The 14,624-nt window shown below is 33.1% G+C and overlaps 1 pseudogene; it reads left to right on the top strand.

Annotated features, from left to right (window-relative positions):
- Positions 1–3,056: 3,056 nt before the first annotated feature.
- On the top strand, positions 3,057–5,719 carry LOC129302808 (4-hydroxyphenylpyruvate dioxygenase-like; annotated as a pseudogene).
- Positions 5,720–14,624: the final 8,905 nt, after the last annotated feature.

Genomic DNA, 14,624 nt, shown 5'->3' with positions numbered 1-14,624 from the left:
TCTTGAATGAGAAGGAGAGGGAAAGATTACAGAAGCCCTTTAATCATGCTCTCCTAGTTAAAGTGTTAGGGGATCGAGTGCCATTAGAGAGAATGAAGTTGTGACTAGAGTAGTTATAGGCGAGAGATAGAGCGATTAAAGTGATAGACCTTGAGAATGATTTTCAAGTGGTCTTCTTCCAATCGAAGGTGCATTTTGAGGAGGCTTTCACTGAAAGGCCATGGACTGTTTTTGATAATTACTTGAGTATGATGTGATGGTCTCTAAGTTTCGATCCTAAGAAGCAGGTAATTGATTGAATTGCTGCTTGGATTAGATTTACTGATTTGCCTTTTGATTGCTTTGATAAGAAGATTTTATTTAATTTAGGAAGTACTATTGGGAGAGTGATTAAATTGGACATTCCTACTACTAAGAAAATGAGAGGCAAATTTGCGAGAGTGTGTGTTGAGTTAGACTTGACTAAACCTTTGTTGCCTGAATATTGTATTGATGGGGTAATAAAATCTATAGAATATAAATCAATGGATTTGTTGTACTTGAGTTGTTGCAAATTTGGTCATTTGAGGGATGTTTGTATGGAGGAAAAAATAGATTGTGTTAGGGGTAGTTCTGTAAATAAGGAGGTAAGGGTAGAGAGGAAGGAAGATGATTCTGGTGAGTTTTTTGAGGGTATGGTAGAAGTGGGTAGTCCTTGGCTTATGGTTCAAAAACCGTAGCAATGGAGGAGAAATAGGGCTAATCAAGTAAATATAAAGGCTAACAATCATTTTGGGGTTCTTGTTAATGATGATGGGGAGGATATGGTTATGGAGGAAAACTCCTTGTGTGATATCTCTAATTCGGTTTAAGGAAGGACTAATAATGGTGTGAAGAATTTTAGAGCAGGTGTAGGGAGGATGCGTGAGGATGGGAAGAAAAGTACCAAGAATGTTACAATTTCTGTTTCTAATATTAGCAAGGTGGTAAAGGAGGGTTGTCATTGAAACTAGTACTGGTATTGTTGTAACAGGGGAGACTTATAAGGTTAGAAAGGAAGCTTCTGATCTTGGTTTTTTAAAGGGTGACTGTAATGAGATGAGAGTGGAGGCATACAGCCAAACATGAATTATGTTGTACTTGATATTGATGAAATGGAAGGGAGGAGAGGGAGCTGGCAAGAAAATCTAGCTTTTCTTTTAGAGAAGCCAAATAGTAATCCTTCTTTGCCCTTGAATCTGAGGGATGTGGGATTTTTTAGTAGAGACGACATGTTACAGGGAGAAAGATGATGATATTGATGATGTTTATTTTGATGAGGTTGAGAATTAGTTTGGCAAGAATTCTGTGGTAATGGTAGCGGATGCCACTAATTGGCTTCTTTTTCTTTGTGTTTAATGAAGCTAGTTGTTTGGAATAGCAGAGGAAGAGCAGGAAAAGGATTTGTTTATGCTCTAAGAAACATGTGTAAGGACAATATACCTGAGTTGGTGGGCATTCTTGAACCACAAATTAGTGGCACTACTGTTAAGCATGCCATTAAAAGGATGGGTTTTAAATATAGTAAAGTACTAGAGTTTGAGGGCACTATAAGGGGGTATTTGGTTGATGTGGAATGATGAGAAGTTGAGTATTGATGTTTTATTTAAGCATGAGCAATTTCTTTATTATAATGTAAGATATGGTTTTAAACAAAGATGGTGTCTCATTGTGATCTATGCAAATCCATATGAACAGAAGAGAAGAGTGTTATGGGAGCTTTTGATAGAAATTTATGATCGTATGACATATCAATAGATGTTAATTGGAGATTTCAATGAGATAGCTTTAGAACTGGAATAGAGAGGAGGCGCATGTTTTAATTTATGAATCATTGTAATATGTTTTGTGATTGGATTCATTATTGTAGATTGATTGACTTAGAGGCCAAAGGTTCTCTTTTTACTTGGAAGGCACCTTATTGGCAAGGTTATGATAGGGTGTTCAAGAGGTTAGATAGGGCTTTATGTAATGAAGCGTGGCTCAATAGATTTCCTAATATAGAGGGAGGTGTATTACTTGTGTTTGTTCATATCACTATCCTCTTTTTGTGGATATGTGTCCTATGGTGAAAAGGTCTATTAATAGACCATTTCACTTTAAGGCAACTTGGTTGCTGCATAAAGATTTTAACAGTTTTTTAAAGCATAACTGGTATAGGGAGGATGAGGCACATGCTGCACTTGGCAAATTCTAAAATTCTATAATTGATTGGAATAGAGATGTGTTTATGAGAATTGATTAAAGGAAGTGGATTCTTAATCAAAGACTTTTTGGTATTTAACATTGTTTGACTAGAAAGGATAACCTGTTCTTGTTGAAGCTAGAAAAAGAATTTGAATCAGAGTTGTTAGACACTTTGAAGTAGGAGGAGATTTTATGCTTTCAAAAATCTAGAGGGAGGTGGTTAGATCATGGTGTTCACAATAAGTTTCTTTCTTTAAAAAATGATAAGGGTGAGTGGGTGTGGGATGAGAATGTTATTTATAGTATGATATAAAATTATTATCAGAATTTGTTTAAGGAAGACTGTTTTAATAGAAGATGGGTAATTACTCGATAACGTTAAGGATTGGTGGGAGAGGAGGACTTGAAAAAAGTGGGTTGGAACGTGACAAGTGATGAAATTAGGGATGCTTTCTTTGATATTGGTAGCTTTAAAGCTCCTAGTGGGGATGGTTTTTTAGCAATATTCTATCAGAAAAATTAGAGTATAGTGGGGGAAAGTGTGGTGAAGTTTTTTGAAGACTTTGTGGAATGATCCTGAAAGAATTAGTGAAGTTAATTAGACCTTGCTTGTCATAATTACTAAGCTGGATAGTCTAGAGGTTGTTACACACTTCAGACCCATTGCTTTACGTAATGTCCTTTATAGAGAACTGTCTAAGTTGATAATAAAGATGATGAAGCCTCTTATAGATAAATTGGTTTCACCCTACCAAGCTAGCTTTGTTCTTGGTAGAAATATCTAGGATAATAATATTATAGATAAGGAGATGGCTCATACCATGTTTAGAATGAGGGAAGGGATGGGGTACATGGCGATTAAAATTGACTTGGAAAAGACTTATGATAGAATGGTTTGGAGCTTTCTTACCATGGCACTTCTTGAAATTAAGCTTCCTCTTCATGTGGTGAATGTGATTAGGCACTGTTTTTGCTCATCAAGTATGTCTATTTGTGGAATGGTGAGAGGAAGGATGATTTTAAGCCCTCAAGGGGAATTAGACAAGGAGAACCTTTATCTCCTTACTTGTTTGTGTTGGGGATGGAGAAGTTGTCTTACCAAAAACCTCTATTTTCTCTAAATAGGTTGATGTGCTAGTAATTATACATTTCAACTTGACAAATTGATAACATGATCATCTTCAACATCTATAAAAAATGTGTAGATAATCATCAATATGAGATTTTTGGACCTTTTAAACATGATGATAACATTTGTTTCACTCAAAACTAACTAAAAGTGGGTATTCAACAATGGCAGTTGTAAACTAACCTCTATTAACCTCACTTTTCCAAGCTAGAGTCATACCTTCTCATCTCTTAATTACTTCTTATCAGGCTTGAGACCCTACTATGATACCAAATTGGTATAGAAATCAATTGGAAAAAAATTTTGCTTTATTACTTCAATCTAATATGCCTTATAAGGAAATAAAGGTTCTATTATACTACTATGGAGGAGACAGAAGTTTAACTTGAAATGGAGAAGTTATAATTGTTTAATTAAGGGGTTGTGGAGGTTATTGTTAAAGTTATGGATGGAAAGAGTTACAGATACGTTTAATGCTCAACATCCATTTTACTTAAATGCACCTCCACCGCCTTTATCCTCATACTTCACCAAGAATCCTACCTCACCTTTATCGCCTCCTATGACTTAACAGTTGAGGCCATTGCGCTTGTAGTCAAGAATGCAGAGGTTGCATTGAATGCTAGCATCGGCAATGGTGCCAAGCTTACAGCGTCCCCTATTTTTCTTGAAAATTGAGTCATGTTCATTGAAGTTCTTCTCTATAGCAATGTCATGTTACGATATATCAGCTATAACAATTTGTCTGAAGCATTCAACCCAAACCTCAACTAGTTTCTTCCCAAATTTGAAGCCGTAGAGGAGCTGTCTTTTGACCTTTCATTGGATTACAGGATTTATTGGCTTGACCATGCCATTAGTTGCGTGTCGGAGCTAGCTACAAGTGTAAATTACATCCAAGGATTTATTGCGTTTCACGAGTTCACTATGAAGGACGTGGGTACGAGTGAGAGTGACTTGAACTTGATTATGTTAGTGAACAATGATGAAACAGTTCTCCTGGAACTGTGTGAACATGGGTTTAGGACAAAAATAAAGAGTCGGATATAGACATTTTTGGAGCACAATGAAGGTTACAACATCTATTTCTAGTGAGTGAAGATATATTCTGACTTTGAAAGAGCTGAGGAAGATTAGTGTAGTAGGTGGGTTTGAGTTTATAGGTTCACCACCTCCAACATATTAGAAGAATATGAAGAATCGAGCTGGTGATGTATTGACGGATGAGCAGATTCAATAGTGTGAGGAGCTGGGGATTCTGGTGGATAGTAATGATCACAGAACTTAACTTTAAATTTTCACCAAGCCTATTATAGATAGGTAAGTAATCGTATCTTTCTGTCTGCAATGAGAATAATATATGGCAATGCGTTAATACTTTACATCAGGTGGTGATGATGAATAGTTAAGAGTTTTGAGATCTACTAATTATAATTAAAAAGCACTAAGACTAACAGTATGAAGACATCATCTTGACACCATATATACATTGAATTGTTTAAATACATTATTGAACCCTTTAACTTACACTATTAGCCGATGTGTATATTAGAATTTGAAGCATTCGCGCATTTTATACTCTGGTGCTATCTTGTTGGAAATTTATGTGTGGGCTCATAGTAATTATTCTATGATTTGTTAAAACGGGTTAATTTTTGGCCCTTGAAATATTAAAGCCCAATTATATTATGCAATCATATACTTAATGGGCTTGACATGCAATCTATCAAGTCTGATTAGCAGCCAAAGTGTGGCTATTAACCTCACTAAAGCTTGTAGTAGGTGGGCCAAATAAGGATTATTAAATAGGTTAGGTCCGCTCTCTAATCCAATAATCCTAACTCTATGTTTGCTTCCCTACCAAAAGCCACATAACTTAAAGAGCATAGAGAGGGAGACCTAGTTGGAGTACGCTAGTGAGTACTATGGTCAAAGTAGGTACACAATATTATCTTATATTTTGTTTAGTTTGTTATCACATACACTAGATTCTTATCTAATGTGTTAACTATATCTTACATATCTCTTTTAAAATGCAGATATACATAAGTCAGTGTCTTGTATAACTAATATTTGCTACACCAAGCTCATTCTAATCATATATTTATAGGTATTAATTATAAGATTATAGAACATAGCTTTAGTGTGAGTAAGCAAAGTATTATTTGTGATGTAGTGAATGGGCTGGCCAACCATATTTGTGGAGATAATTCAGAGAGTAGGGTGCATAATGAAAGATGAGGAAGGGAAGGTATATTAGAAGGGTGGCTGTGGAGGCTTTAATTTAGGAAAGGAAACTTCCCTGAACTGTTCAAGTCCATTGAAGAATATGAAAAGACACTTCAACTTCAAAGGGTCACAGAACCAACCACATGTACTGATTGAAAGAAGTGATTTCAAGAAATGGCGCATTTCTTGAATCTATGAAGTTTATCCTGTGTATGTTATTGTAAAAGCAATTGGTTGAGAAGCACAATAATAATGAATACTTTGTGAGCTTTGTCTTTACTTGCAGAGAGTAATGAATTTATTACATTCTGACTCAATTATAAAATAATGTTGCATTTCTCATACTATGTTTATCAAAATGAAACCGCATGCATATGGTTATGGATTGGATCATAAGAGAGATAGGAAGTTGAATAAAATCTCACGTGCTACTTAATTAATAATTAGGATCATTCATGTTCATGCAATTAATTAACTCAAAATATTTTATGTATGTAAACGCTATTTGCTTTTGAAGTATGTTTTGGAAGAAATGTCTAATTAAGTTTTTATACTTGTTCCCTGCTGTTTCTGGTATATTCATCTCTAAAAAAACATATGGCTATATAACAACCATTTTCCATCTTCTTGATTTCAATCAACGGACGAGTAGAAATAAGCTGAAAGTTTAAGTTAGATGGTATTGGATGGATTAATAAAAAAACAAAATAGACTAAAATAAAATTATATATCAATAGAGGTTAAAATAATAGAATTATGATCGTATGTAAGAAATCTCTCTTAAATCCATTTTTAGTGCTCATTGTAACATCTCAATTTTTAATTCCCTAATTAATTAAACCTAATTAAGGTAATTAAGTAAGTTGATGTGGTGTGTGACCAGGAAGGTCTAATAATCATGTTTGATTGTATTCCAGCCCTAATTATGGGTTCGGTATCAAGTCGAGCTACTTGGACATCAAAAGGAGAAGAAAATGAAGAGTTGGTGTTGCTGTGCCACACGTTGCGGCATGGAGATCATCCGCTATGGCGCACAAACACTTATGATGCAGTGAGGACCTCTCTGTGCCATTTTTTGTAGATATCAGTTGCAAAAATGAGACAGAAATAGAAAGAAAGAAAGAGAAAGCGAAGGGGACAAAATAAGTAGTGCTGGGAAAATGGGCTGGGCTTGTAAGGTTAGCCCATTTAAGCCCAATAATTATTAGGGTCAAGCTTGAGTTTTAGAGTCTCAAAATAAAATACGGGCTTATAAGGGTCAGCCCTAGTAGGCCGAAGGCCTAAATGAGTTGGCCCTATACGGCCAAGGGCCAACCCATTTAGGCCCATTTATTTATTTATATTTTAAAATATTATTTATTATGACAATATTATTGATATTTTTAATAATGTTTCAACTATTTAGTTGTTATAGTAGTTTTTTTAGAATCAAAATTTACATAATACTTTAATTTGTTTAATATTTTTTGGATAAAGTTTGGTTTGTTTAATTCTAGATAATGATATATCTAGACAAAAAAAGTAATTTTTTGATCTAGTTTAGATTTTAGGCAATAATTTGATTCATGTTACATATGTGTGTTAATATTTTTAAATTATATTTTTTAATAATAGATTATTTTTATATTCATATAATTTTATATTGTATGACTTGAATTAGGAATTTATAAATTTTAATGTTTTATTGTTTGAAATAAGGGAATTTTCGTATAATCAAGATGTTGTTAATATTAAGAATTAAAATGCTGTCTATGTAATATAACATTGAAGTAAGATTTAATATTGTAATGCAATGAATGAATTATTTTTAGTTTTAAAAAATGAAAATAAAAGTAAAAGGGCTCGAAGCCCGCAGGGTTGGCCCTAAGCCCATTATGTTTAGGGCCAAGCTTTAGATATAAGGCCTTCAAAGGAAAGTCGGGCTTAAATGGGCTGGCCCTTTTAGGCTTAAGCCCGTTAAGGGCTGGCCCTTTAGGGTCAGATCAGCCCGTATTTCCAACTCTAGAAATAAGCTCTGCTAGGGTTCACTTATGGACGATATTGGAAGTATTTTAAAGGCTACAAACATTCAAAGTAAGTATCACACCCATTAATCTCTCTATTTCTTCCACATTTATGAGTTTATAGTTAGGGTTTGATAGTGGAAGTGAATTTTCAGTTTATATAAATTATAGGTCTAAATTTATCGACTCAAATGGAGTTAATGGGAGTAGATTAGAGTATTTAAACCTAAGTATAATAAATTTTGGTATCTTGGGTTATTAGGTACCATTAATATTTGAAATTTGCATTTAATATAAGTAGTTGGAAGAATGTGATGCCATTAATGAGAGTTTAATGGCTCATTAATGCTACTGGGGGATTGAAGATAGATAATAAATATAATGGATAGGCTAAAATTCATGTAGAGTAGGCATTGGGAAATTTAAAAATGGAGATTGAGGGTTTAATACTTGAGTTAGTAATGTTGATGAAATTCAACTTGGTTAATTGTAGTTTTGGCTCTTGGTCACCTATTTGGCTTGGAAATTCAAGCTTAGAAGCTAGTAGATTAATGGGTAAGCCTTTGACCTCTTAAAGGTTTAAGGTAACTGAGGAAACTTTACTTTGGGTAGTTATATGTTAATTGATTGTTAAATGTGAACTATGAATGTTACATGTATGGGATTGATTTTCAATGTAAAACCATGTATTAGTTTCAACGAGTGTATGAAAATTTGGATGTGCATAATGTTATTTTTGGCTGGAAATGCAAAATGTAAAGTCAAGAGGGTTTTTAAACTATAAACATGCTTATGCTTTTAAAAAATGAATGTGATGTTGAGTAAAGGTAAATGTGTGTTAATGAGAAGTGAATTTTGAGATAAGTGAGAATAATGTTGAGAAAATGATGAGAATACATATTTGGGTAGCACACAGTCGTGAGCTCAACGTGATTTTTGTGATAATGACTAAATGAAAATAAAAATGTGAAAACGAGTGAGAATTGATTATGGCATGATTAGTGGTGGGAGTTCACCTAGAGATTGGGAGTAGAGAAAAAAAAATCTATATGGTATTTAGGCTACCCTCTAGTGTATGGGGATATAGCCTTGTCTTACAGTTTGTAGAGGGATTGTTCCATAGTTTTTCGAAGGACTAGAACTTAACTATCTCCATCGGTTCAATGAGAAGAATAGCCTAGGGTATGAGACACCCTGAGATTCAAGAATGGGGGAAGCCATGGTCTGAGAGTGAGTCATGTGATCTTTGATCGAGTCACACCTCACGATTGGTGAGCTTGAGTAGTCTAGTCATATGGACGAAGCCCTATTCGATATTATAGCTCACAGTTTTAGTTTGAGGAAATAAGGAGGATATAAAGTTAGTTGATCATTGCCTAAATAAATATATGATGTGTCACACGTGTTAAGTTGTGGCAAGTCACGTGAATAATGGGTTATGGTCATATATTTGAGAATATGGTGACAATGCACCTAGTATATGTGAGATAAAGATGTTATTGAATGAGAAATGACAAGTTATGATATGTGTGAGCATATTTTACATACTTAGATTCATATGCATGTGCTTAGTTTATAATTTTTTTATATAATTACATAGGGTAGGTTTTACCTTGGTTACTAAGTGGCTAGACTTATCCTTTCATTTAACACTTTTTAGGTTCTAGCTCTAGTGTTGAGAGGAAGAAGACTCAAGAGGTTAAGAATTAGTATATTTCTATTGTATGCTTCTAGTTTAGATTTATTTTGTATAATAGTATATGATTGTTAATTCTAGGTTACATGCCATCACACTTGCACCATGTTGTTATTACAAATGTCTGATTGATGTTTTAGGCCCTAAGAATTTTTGTATGTTGTAATATATATATATGTTAATAGGGCCAAAATACTAGTGCAAGTGTAGAAATGCAGATTTGAACATGTTTTGTTTGATTTAGGTGCAATACAATGGAAAATTGCCTCCCCTTCTGTTTTTGGTAAAAATGAGTTGAGGAGTGAAATTTTATTCTATTATTGTTTAAGTGTGTGTGACATACTGTGTTGGTACTCCTAAGTCCAATAAATATGGTCCAAGTGTTAGGAAAGGCTTTTGGTATTTGTTGAGAGTTTTGGACACCCTTTTTGTGTGAAAGTTGTGAAAAGTAGTCACATTATGTTTGGGTGTTCAACTTTTTGATGTAACTTTTTTTGAAGTGAAATCCATTTCATTAGCTAGTTCGTGTAAAAAGCTTTTTATAGACACCTAAATCACGTCATTCGGACGTCGGACAGAGAATTAGGGTGCGTTGGAAGTTTCCCCAATTCTACTGTCAAATGACAGCAGAATTTACTGATTTTTCATGCAACATGTCACAGCGCATGGCACTAGATCCATGGCAGGTGGCATAAAGAACAACACGCCACAGCGTAGCGTGCACAAGCCATGGCACATTACCCTGTGTCACAACACATGTTTTATTTTTTAACTGTTTTTGAGTTCTTTCACTCCTTTGAGGTATCTCATGCTTCTGTAACTTGTTTTTACTCTGATTTAAGGGGTTATGACTATTTTGAACTTATTTTGATTATGAAAACTTAAGATCCCTTAATTTTTTAAATTTTTTGATTACCATAAGTTTAATGGTTAATTGTATTTAGTAGAATGAGATACTACACTCATCACCTTAATGCTCATTAGAGGTGATGAAATTTGAACTGTTTAGATTTAATTTGAACAGTCCAAGTTTAACTTTTTTATTTTTATTTATTAAAATAAAAATTTATAAAAAAATATAACACTTTTAATAAATCTACTTATGATGGCATGTGAGAAAATAAAGAAAATGTGTGGAAAGTTGGACACTGAATGTGGCCACCTCTTTTAAAAGGTATTCAAACCTTGATCTATTACATTGTTAAGAACTAGGTTTTTTTGTTAAAACCAACCCATCGTAGTGATTGATAGGCTTAAATTTTCAATTAAAGCTTTTAAAGTTTTTTTTGGAAGCCCATACATTAGAATAAATAAAGCTTTTAAAGTTAATCAAAATATGTAACTTAGTTATCTTTTCTCTCTCTTTTATGGTTATTATTTTCAATTTAATGTACTTTATTTTAAGTCTCTCTAGTTTCTTTCGTCTTTCATAATCTATATATGATTACAGGTTTAAGATCACATTACTTTCTTACGCTTCGTCAATGATTACGCTATTGCTATATAGTTAGTTGTCACGACACGACACAAGTAAAAACACGGCGTTTGAAGCTGTAAAATAAGGGAGAGTCACATATAAAGCTCTCATAATCAAGATAATTACCCTTACATCCCAATAAATTCTGAAAATGCTTTATAAGCCCAGAAACCTTATATGCAATTAATTGCACATAAGGCCTTCGGGCTTGCAGAGTACTTAAAAATCTATTGAATCTTAATAATAATTATTTATTTGTGGGGACCTGTTATGCAATTCTCTCACAAAGTAATGGGTGTTTGCAATTTCTCATGTGCTTATACCTATAGTCAAAAGTCAAAACACGCGCAAGTGGTGAACATATATAAGAAAGTCACTTTTTGTATTCCCCTAATAGAATGGCGAGTTTGTTGGCGATTGAATGATTGATTATTAAATGGAAGAAAATTCGGAATTGGTTTGTGGCTTTTGATGAAAATTACGAGTATTCTTGCTAGACATTTAACACTGTTCTCTCTATCAATCCAACGTGTCTTTCTTATCTTTTTTTCTTTTTTACTGTTTACAGAACCCACAGCTATGATCCCCCTTTTCTCTCTCACTTTGTTGAATTTTTTAGAAACAGTCCTAAATTCTATTTTTACCCTTATTGATTATAAGAATGTAATCATCATCATTATCATCAATCCCTGAGGCAATTTACGAAAAGGCTCATTTAAAAGACTCCAGCAAACATGTCAAGCCATTACATAATATTGCATGACACTTAATCCTCTGAATTTTCATGAACATATTGTTACGATATATTATTAAATGAAATTCGATTGAGATTTGTAGATATTATTATGATATATTATTTATTAAGATTCAAAGAATATTTTATATTCATTAGTTATGATTAAAATTGATTTATACACACACACAGAGATTGATGGTAAGCCTTTCGTGTCAATAGTAAATGGTATTTTTTCAAGTCTTATTTCTTTCTTTTCTGATTTCTTTCATACATGAGTCATTGATTAAGTGAACTTTTATGATTATATCAACCTTTAAATAATGTTACATTACACTTAATTAATCCTCTGAACTTGCATCCTCAATGACGCCATTACCTGCTTTCTAATAAGCATCAAGAGTACAGAGGTTGTATAATGAGTACGTATAATGAAGAGAAGAAATTAAAGGAACAAGAAGCGTTTAGATTGCTTACTGTGAGAGGTAGGTTGAGATCGATGTGAAGAGGCTTTGATTGTGCAGTTATTTTGGAGAGAGTGTGATGAAGTTGGGTGATGAATGCGTGAAACCACACAGCCGACTCGTGACCGGCCATTGCTTTCATGGCATTGGCTTTGGTGGAGAACTCAGTCTTGGCTGCATCAGAAACTCCCAGACGCTGCATGTACTCCACTATCACTTCATTCATCTCTCCCACTCTCTCCTCCATCTCCTGAGCCATGAATGCTTATATGCTATTATCTCCTAGCTTGCAAGACGCCACACATGTGGGTTGCTCCTTTTATAGCAATGATTTTAAAATTGGATCAGACCGGATAGTTAGACCAGTCTGACCATCGATCGGTCTGGATTTCAGTTCGATTGATATATGAAAACTGTTTTGGAGGTTGAGCCGTTTTGAATCGGGAACTGGATCCGATTTTCAAGAACTGGATTGTTAAAATTTTTTTATTTTTAATTTAATTTTTTTTAAGAAATGGCCAATTTTTTTAATCATTTGATATTATGTTGTATTATGTAACTTGTTAAGTCATGATAAACTTAAAAATATTTAATTTTTTTTAAATTAGGTAGTAATTTCATATTTATTTCTTATATTTAGAATATTATATACATATATATCACTAATTTAACTATTGATTCAACCCGATTGAACTATGTAAACTATGAATCACTAACTTTTTTAATTCAATATCTGATTCAATTCTAAAAACATTATTTTATAGTAGCAGGGAGCCATAGATTTTTGGCATTTGTGAGCCAACAACACCTGATTGACGTTTGTTAATGTGAGGACCCTATAAATTTAGGGACGATGATTAGGGGAGCAATGCCAATTTTTAAGAGACAAAAAGAAATCAAAGTCGGTCTATTAATTATATAACGACTTTGAAGCGCAGAAGAAAAAATGATGGATTGAAAGGGTTCGTTTTTAGAAATTAATAATAATAAATTAAACCCCTGCTTTACGGTTCGATGGAAAGTTTTGTGAAGCTAGCTGTATGATATTTGAAATTGGATTTGGATTCGTTGTGCGACATAAATCTACTCACTTAATAAGCAAACTAATTATAGTTATAAATTTTTATCAACATTTAAAAATTATTAAGATACATCTTTCTTCAAAAAATTTAAAATAACTTTTACAATAAAAACATATGAACTATATCTCCTTCAAAACTTTACCAAAATCTATGAGAACTATTTGATTAAAATTGATGGTTATTATCTTATCATGCGAGACAGTCATTGAAAAAATGATTTTGTACTACTCATTATTAGATCCAAATCTTGTAAATCACCTTGATAAAAGTGAGGGACTTTTGAATATAGGACATTTTTATTTTATAGAACATTTTTTATAAAATTACGAGTACTAATTAAATGAATTAAATGTAGTTTTAAAATTTGAACTTTTAAATATAAACTTTTAAAAACGCTCTTCATTTAATGGAGAGAAAGAAAAATATGTAAAAAGTTAAAAAAAATGGAAGGTTTATTCTCCATCATTTTGATAACTAGTGCAATTTTCAATACCTTACTTATTCACTCTGATAAATGAATCTGGTGTAGTATGATATTTAAATTAAAAGAAAATTATTCATATTATCTCTATAATTTATATTCAATTAAATTTCAGTATTTAAATTTTAACTCGATATAATTAAGTCTTTATAATTTTAATCATTTAAAATAATAGTCCATATATCTTAAAAAATAAATTTATAAGAACTAAAATCAGTCATCTCACCCACCCTCACGTCTCTCTCCTGAGCCATATATATATATATCTATATCTATGGGCTATATGGTATTGCTTTTATGTTTGTGCCCTTACAAGACGCAAGACATTTATGTCTGCGCCCCTTTTCTAGCAGCAGATCAGGCAACAAGACCTGATTGATGCTTGTTAACGTAAGAGATTTCGAGTTTGAATTAAGTACCAAGAGTGATCGTGTCTAGACAACTCATGCATTTTCGTCGTTAGGTGGGGACCCAAATGGATTAGCCGACGTGATTCTAAGAGCAACCCAATTTTTCTGACACAAGAATCCAAAATAAACACTTCTTATGAATTATAATTCCAACTTTGAATCCCCGTCTCACACTCACCGCCTGGGAAAGACATGTTGCATTGATACGTAGAGTAAACGTGTTAAATGTGTTGTCAGATGACAATTAATCCACTGCTCAAAATCATCAAAGGCTACAAACCAATTCAATATTCTCATTCCTTAATTAATTAATTAATTAATTAGCGGTGGCGCTATGGTCTTCACTTCACATCGGAGCTGTATCGATTACTCATCGCTTTGCCTATACATGGATGGATGCCACTCAAGGCTAAGCTAATATATATATATATATATATATTATAAAGCAACTGTTCATACACACGTTTTGGAAAGTACCACAATGACCGACAAAGCAAAAGAAATCACTGTGATCTTTGTGACTCTACATTTCAGAGGGCCATTTTCCTCCAAGTGTGCCATGATTCCTGTAAAACCAATATCAGTAGAAATTAAACCAATATTAGGTTTACCTTACCAGATAAAGTTGAGAGAAATCACTCAGAAATTTAAAAATAAATTAAATAGAACATAATAACCATAAATTTAGGTAAACCTATAAACACTTAGAATAGAA

Source organism: Prosopis cineraria, unplaced genomic scaffold (assembly GCF_029017545.1).
Source record: "Prosopis cineraria cultivar Desert tree isolate PC_DT_omini unplaced genomic scaffold, ASM2901754v1 PC2, whole genome shotgun sequence".
Taxonomy (NCBI): domain Eukaryota; kingdom Viridiplantae; phylum Streptophyta; class Magnoliopsida; order Fabales; family Fabaceae; genus Prosopis; species Prosopis cineraria.
This window is presented reverse-complemented; position numbering and strand designations above follow the sequence as displayed.